General features: G+C 37.1%; 1 long non-coding RNA gene across 1 annotated transcript; it reads left to right on the top strand.

The window, feature by feature from the left end:
• Window positions 1–242: 242 nt before the first annotated feature.
• On the top strand, window positions 243–6,919 carry LOC141728708 (uncharacterized). The gene is made up of 3 exons (XR_012579857.1): window positions 243–460; window positions 5,816–5,999; window positions 6,539–6,919. It is a non-coding gene; the product is annotated as an uncharacterized LOC141728708 (long non-coding RNA).
• The last annotated feature ends 1,244 nt before the right edge of the window (window positions 6,920–8,163 follow it).

The raw sequence follows: 8,163 nt of genomic DNA, 5'->3' as shown, positions 1-8,163 counted from the left end.
AAGGAAGACAGACACAGTTGAAAGACATTACATGCTTTATCTAAAAAAACAATGGTGCTTAAGCCAAATATTTGGTTAAAAATAAAATTTGCTTGAAATCTCAAGTTCTGGAAAATAAAAATCCCATTGTTTCTTTGTAGACTGCAGGAAAAATGATAAGTACTTGGATAGTAATAAGGTTTTTTTTTTTAAGGAAAATGAGTTGTCTATTTCCCATTTCTAAATTAAACACATATGTGACATTTAGGTATGCCAAGTGCCTGAAATTATCCAAGAAAGAGTAGTTTGGATCTGCCTCGGTGAAATTTCTTCTGATGCTTGATAAGACTGAGTTTGCCAAGCTCATAGCAGGAGCTAAACTGTCAGCTGGTACCACAGCTGCCCCACTCATCACACCAGGTCTTACAGCTATTGAAACTAATCTGTCTTCCGAAGTCCTCCATCCAGCTTTACTACCACAGTAAGTAATTTGTTGTTATGCAATTCAAAACCTGTTTGTGATGGCCACAGACAGCACATGGAAGGGGCAAGCCTATCTGTCAGTGTGGAAGAGCCTTCCTTCTCCTCTACCTTCAAATTTTTTCTCAATCTCACTCTACAGAAGTTACGTACGACAGTTGGATTTGGCATGCTGGATGCAGACCAGAGAAGGGATCTTTATGAAATCAAGCAGTTATCACTCAATTTGATTTTCATTTTGTATGTTGTTTCAGCAATCTCAGCAAATTATTACTCTAAATGTTAACAGTCTTAAACTTTGAATGAATATGTCTTTCAAAACTATGGAATCTCTATAAAGTTTATGGTATTTGTAAAAAAATCATGAGGTTTGGATTTCTATTGCTCAGTAAATATTCTGAATCTTAAAATGACAGCAAACATAACATCTAAAAAATACACTAAATTAAAAAAAATAAAGAACAGAGTTCTTTATTTCTAAATTAAGAAAAATTTATTTCTAAATTAAAAAAAATAAAGAACAGAGTTCTTTATTTCTAAATTTAAAAAAAATAGTTCTAAATTTAAAAAAATAAAGAACAGGATAAGCATTTCTCATTTGCTTTGCTATAGGCCTTAACAGAAGTACATGTTATGCAGACTATGCATAGGATACCATCTTTACTTAATTAGATGCAAGAATTATCTGCAATTTTAAAGCTCTGGTGTTTTTTCTTTATCTTGTGCATTCTTATTGCAGTATTTTATATTGATTGTCATCAATTGTTCAGATAGTCTCTGAGCTCACAACAAGCTTTTTTCCTTCTTTTTTTTTTCTTTTTGGGTTGGTTTTTCTTTTTTTTTTTTGCTACCTTACACTATGCTTTTGGTAGACTGGTACTTCTTTTTGTAATAATCTTTCACGATCATTGAAAAGAATGATTGATGGTGGTTTTTCCCAAGATACATTTAATTGAACGTCTGACAGTTTTCTATTCCTTTAAGCATTTCAGTTCCTCTATTCTAGAGCTTAGTCTCTGTCTTCATTTCATATATCTTGTCAGTCAAGGTTGAGGAGAAGAAATAAGTATTTGTCACCAACATTTTAAAAACAGGGAAGTTGTAGGGAGGGCAGCATTTTTGGTTTGTTATACATAGTCTCTATTGGGCAAAAAGCACAACAAAATTATTCATATATTAGATATTAGCTTTATGCATGATCCTGATTTTTATTCATATAAATAGTAAATTTAAAAATTGTAATTCAGCAGATTCCTTCATCACATATATTCTCATGAGCAAATTTTAACAGTGTTAAGCAAAGTTAAGACAAGCATGCCTTGGCATTTTAATGATACTAAAATTCTACTGCACTGGGATCTTGGTTTGCATTCTTCTCTCCACATCCATAATGTGTATTGTGTGCTTACAGTATTAAAATTTAACTACTGCAGGCATCCAAACAGCAACTACTACTTCAGCAGAACACTGTGGTTGGTTTACCACTCACCTCCTGAATGAAAAATATCTTAAAATACTCCTTCAGATATTTTAGTGGTAAGAAGAGAGTTTCTCATTGCTGGGCAGAAATGTGTTTACATTCCCTTGACTTTTAAGTGGAAGTGGAGAGTAAAAGCCCTAAACATTTGCTTTGAAAATATATTGGAAATATTACTCTTGGAGCCGGAAATTTTATAAGGAATATCTGTTTTCATGATCCCTTGACTTTAATATAAATGCAGAAGAATTCTCAAAATAATTTCCAAATTTGAAAACGCATTATACATCTTCAAGAAAATATGTAAAATGTGTGAATTTCATATTCATATTTGTAACTGAAAATACTTTCCTTTTAAAAGGGAGGGGTTTAACAAAAATTTCAATCATTATCTAGGAAAAATATCTAGTTAATGACAATAATGGACTGAAGAGTTCACATGTTCATAAGCAGAATAAAAAATCACTTTGTACCTAGCTGAAGGAATGGAGTTCACTTTTTTTTAATACTGCGAGGTTCTTTCTATTTCTTTGGTCTGGAAGAACAGCTCTGTTTATGTAATTCTTTTGTGACTCCAAAGGCAAAATGTATGAACCTGGCCCCTGTATCTCACAGTGAGCATAAAACATACAGATGCTACATGAATCCCCTCAGTTTCTTTCAAAATAGTTGCCAAGATGTCTGAAACGTCTCACACTTTAAGTAATAATACAACAATAAAAAATAAATAATTAATTTAAAAAAAACTTTGTCTTTTCACTGTGCTTGAAGTCCATCAGCAAACAGGCCCCAATGTGTTTTGTAGTTCAGCCTCTCCTTAAGTCATCTCTTACTATCTTGTGTTGGAAGCAGAACTGGCACATGAAGAATACTTGAAGCAGCACTCCCAGCCATTCAGCCTGGCACAGCATTGTCCTGGCACCCCACTCCTGAGCCTCTTGGACTGTCCTGTGGTCCTTACTCACTTGCAGCTGAACTGAAGAGTTCATCTCTGTGCTGCATTGCACCCCTTAAACACAACTTAGATTTTCATTAGGGCTCTGCCAAGTGGCTTCTCTTGTACACCCACTTAGGACTTGGCAAAGCTTTCTTCTCTGCTTTATTTTTTCTACTTGGAGGTGAATTACTGTGAAGATTCTGGCTGGAAAACTGAATACCAACAAACTTTCCATTCAGCATTGAATAGTGTATTCCCATGAGCTTTAAAACTATGAAATTATGTTTCATTTCTCCTTTATATCACAGTATGAGGTATTAACATCCAATGAGGGCTAGATCTTTGCTTAAAACAAAACTTCTGTATTTTTAATTAGTTTTTAAATTAAATTAGTTAGCAATTTAATAGTTTTAAATTAAATTATTTAGTAATTTAAAAGTTTTGCAGGTTGGGACAGGCATTGTCTGCTGTGTCTCCTGACTACTATTAAAAGTAGGCACTGAGATCTGGAATTTCATCACCTTATAATGACAGTTTGGGGCTTATTATACTTTTACATTTAGTGGATGACTACATAATGAAAAATTTTGAAAGCAGTAAATTATATTGTAAAAAGGGAAGGGAAGGGAAGGGAAGGGAAGGGAAGGGAAGGGAAGGGAAGGGAAGGGAAGGGAAGGGAAGGGAAGGGAAGGGAAGGGAAGGGAAGGGAAGGGAAGGGAAGGGAAGGGAAGGGAAGGGAAGGGAAGGGAAGGGAAGGGAAGGGAAGGGAAGGGAAGGGAAGGGAAGGGAAGGGAAGGGAAGGGAAGGGAAGGGAAGGGAAGGGAAGGGAAGGGAAGGGAACTTCTCTCAGTTAACCGATTGACTTCAAAGGGAGCATCAGACATTACTGAGGACAGCATTGACCTCAGGACTTTAAGTCAAGTTCTCATTTGACACATGAATCAAAATCAAATACTGAAATTTGTGTTAGGCTTCTGTGTTGTAAATCATGTCTTTTTAGACAAAGAGGCTTTTTTTTTTGTCAGAGACACATATTATCTTCCATTTAAAAAATTCTTTAATCTCCAGAAATTTTCTGATTATGTTGCATAAGACAAAAGATAGATCCTTACATCAGTAGTTAAATTTCATTTCTCCATGTCTATTTTACAAAATCATTTGTCTTTCTCACATACCTTATTTCTTTTTAAGCTATATACTTAGGAATTATACTCCAGGATATGCTCTTCAATCTGTGTACCTATATTCTTCTCAGCCATAATGGGATTTAGTGTGAGAACTCTGTCATGCACTCTGCTAAATTCTGATGTCTTGAATTTCATCCAGACAAAGACTTCTTTAAGTAACATTCACATCACTCAAAGCAATGGTAATGAAAATCTGTATTTTGCTACTGTACCTGTACCTTATAATGATTCCTCCTACTTACAGATATGCAATAATGCTGTACAGCAAATGCTAGGGCCATCATTTCCCACCTGTTTTCCATGATAACAGGACCCCACAGCCTTCTGCTTTAAGATATATAGATATCTAACTTGACTAAGTATTCTTCAAGGGAAAAATCACAGCTATGCTACATGAAATGGCGAATTAACTCATGCTAAATGAAGAGAGCAGAAAGCAGTAAACTCACTTTCTAGGTCTTCTTTTCATCATTGCCTGTGGAGCTTTCTGCAGATGACCTGAGGTGTAAGCAACAAATTTACAAATCTGTCAACTCACTCAAAAAGAAAGTTTAAAAGTGGTAATGGTCCTTTTTTCAAAAAAACAAGGAAATATGACAAAGTCTAAAGTAAAGGATGGATTTGATACACTTTGCAAAACCTGTGTATTAAAAATGCAAAGTATTTTGGAGTAGGAAGGCAGAAGAGTTATGATCATATATTTATAGATTATTTGATTTCTGAAACATGATCAACAGAACTTAATGGGTAAATGAGGACAAAAATCTTTCTTTTTGACATAAAATTTATCAAAGGTTCCTAAGCTTTAAATGCATAGAGTGCGTTCTTTTAATCTATCTTGATCTTTTGAAAAATGGTATGCTGTTCTGGCTAAAATGTGTGTAAAACAATTTTGTTTGACCTGCTTTATGTAGTTGGATTTTTTTCTCATATACCAGAAAAACTCTATACACAGGGCAGTCCATCTTGTTATGGCCACTCTTGTAGATATGGGCTAAAACTAGCAAAATAATTGCATCACATTAGATTTAAAATCAAATCAGAGTTCTGTTTCTGGTAAGTAAAATTTGTGCTTATTGAACTACCTTGAACATTTGCTCTGGAGGAAATGTTTTAGTTCATATGCTTACTCTTTGCTCTGAAGCAGAGCCAAATCTGAAAAATGACCAGATGAACATAAAATTCCTTTTTCCTATTTCTTTAATACCTAGTGAGTTATTAGTGACAGAAATCCCTTGTAGCCACAGTTCTGTCAGAGTTTTCATCCACAGGGATTAATATTGCTCTTAAAAATGGGTGGTAACTCCTTCAGTTCACAGCACTCAAATCTCTATTAATTCCTACAAGTCAATTTATATCTAAGCCAGAAGAAAGGTATTTTTATTTCATTTCCTTTCATGTAAATTAGTTGGATATTTTTTGATTTAAAGATATTTAAAGTCATACTACTACGCATGTCAACCACTTTGACAGAAGTGGGCAGCTTTAATCTCTACCTCACTGGGGTTCCTACATAATTTCCCATAGGAGAATACAATGAATCACTTGATCTCAGCGAGCTTAGATGAAATTCTGAGGTGGAGAATACTATATTTCACATCACTGAAATCCCTCCAGGTGATTTACTAGGCACCCCTAGCATTTTCCTGATGTTTTCTACTGGTTTAAAATTAATCTTGCCAGAAAGTAGCCAGCTATTTCAAAAAGAAGCAATATGTTAATTTCTAATCATACTTTTATTTCTTTGCTTTACAGGGATGTCTGCTTCAAAGATAATGGAAGAAGGTGTACAAAAAGTACAGCTTGCAAATTATAGAAACACATAAGCTTATAAGAGCTGCCAAAAAGGAAAAGCTGTGCAAGGATTTAAAGACACTTTCCAGGATGGCAATCAATTTAAAATAAAAAAAGAGAAAACCTATTGCAATATGTCTTTTTGGTCAGTAGCATTTTTTAACTTCTCTCAGGGATACCTTTCCAGCCCGTATTGCTCTTTAAACTCTTGTAAACTGGTCAATAATATACATGAATTTCTCGTGATGCACTTAGACGTTTGAGTTGAGCCTTTAGATAGATTTCTTTGTTTAAATAATACATCACTTTTGGCAGTGTCAGAGGCTGAAATGTTATGGTTTATGTCTTCACAAAGAAGGACTTTTGCCTACTATAGCAAAAGTGTAGAACAAAGCTGCACCAACAAAGGGCACCCTGAATGGGCCCCTGGCTGATACCCTGAACTGTGGATTAAACCACCTAACACAACCTGAGATAAGGAAAGTAACACTATTGATCAAAGCACCTAGAAAATCGTCCACAGCAGGGCCCAGCCCAGCACCTTTGGGGTGCAGGACACAGCCCCAGGTTTATCAGCTGCCAGGCTTGCACAGACCTGCACAGCAAAGGGGGAGGAGGGGAGGTTTTGGGGGTGTGGCACAGCCTCAGGTCTGAGGCAGTTAACATCCATCCTCCCCTGTGCAGGCCAGCCCAGGGGCTCAGGCCCCCCACCCTGGGAAAGCCACATCTATGGGACATCCATGAGAATGATGGAAGAGAGAGTGCCATGGCCCATCAAAGACCTCACAAAGGGGTCCCCAGACCCTGCACTGCACGTGATGTAACTTGATGCAACACATCTACCATGTTGCAAGATGTAACTTGATGCAACACATCTACCATGTTGCAAGGGACTGCGTCAAACCTGCTCTCCTCAATGTATATCAATCCATTGGATTCTATACTTTTCACAGGGGGATCCTCACTACCAAGAAGACCAGACAGAGGGAAACAAAGAGATGTCATTGGAACCCATGGAGGGTAGTATGTTTCTATGTAATCTCCATCACTCCCCCTGTCCCCCCTCAACACACCTCCTTTTTTCTACTTCTTTCTTTCTCTTTATCTTTGTCTCCTCTGCTATTAAATAAAATATATCTTTTTTGTATCAACATCTAGCCTCATTTGGTTTTAATCATATGTTTTGGATATATTCAAACCTTTCAGGGTTTGATCCACTTTATTCACTGTGAGTTCCTTTTGCTTTTATGTGCTTAGAATGGATTGCAACATGCATCTTTTTTTTCATTGCAATTCCCACAAGAGCTTCACTAAGTTCCTGTTACTGAGAATCTTGAAAAAAGTGCAAACACTATTATAAAGAGCCTTTTGTTGTTGTTGTTATTATTACTTTCCTAGGCTACCCCTAATGTAAAAAAGCAGCCTGAAACTAAAATATTTGCACTAGTAATTTTAATAGTCTGGACAATATCCAGTCAGAAAAGTAAATTTGTAATCTAGTATTAAGGTGCCTAGAGCTTGCTGATCAGCAAATACTGTGACAGAGATGTGAAAAAGCTACAGATGAAGAGTTTGTTCTCTCCATCTGTGTAGAAAGATCAATAAGAGTTGTCTACCTGAACATTAGTAAAGCTTTTGACATCATTTCTCACAGCTTTCTCTTGGAGAAACTGGCTGCTCATGGCGTGGATGGCTGCACTCTTCCCTGAGCAAAACACTCTGGGTGGCTGGGCCCGGAGGGTGGTGGTGGATGGAATTACATCCAGTGGGTAGCAGGTCCTAAGTGATGTTCCCCAGGGCTTAGTACTGGCACTAGTTTAATATCTTTATCAATGACCTAGATGAGGGGTTGGAGTGGACTCTCAGTCAGTTTTCAGGTGACACTTAATTGTGTGGGAGTATTGATCTGCTGGAGAGTACCAAGGCTCTGAAGAGGGATCTTCAAAGACTGGACTGATGGTCCAAGGCCAGTTATATGAGGTTCAATAAGGCCATGTGCTGGGTCCAGCCCTAGAGTCAAAACAGCCCCATGCAGGGCTACAGGCTGGGTGAAGAGAGATTGGAAAACTGCTCAAAGGAAAAGACCTGGGGGTGTTGGCTGGCAGCCGGCTGAACATGCCAAACAAGACATCCAAATTGGAGACACATGGATGGGAAGGGTGAACTATGCAGTCGATAAGGAATCGTCTGGGTGGATATAGGCACAGTTGTGGTCAATAGCTTGATGACCAGGTGGAGGCTGGTGATGAGTTATATTCCTCTAGGCCCTGGTCTTTGTCAACGATACAGTGAGACCCAGTGCACGCTAT

This window comes from Zonotrichia albicollis, chromosome 3 (genome assembly GCF_047830755.1).
Source record: "Zonotrichia albicollis isolate bZonAlb1 chromosome 3, bZonAlb1.hap1, whole genome shotgun sequence".
NCBI lineage: Eukaryota > Metazoa > Chordata > Aves > Passeriformes > Passerellidae > Zonotrichia > Zonotrichia albicollis.
The sequence above is the reverse complement of the archived record's forward strand: the minus strand, read 5'-3'. Positions and strand labels throughout refer to the sequence as shown.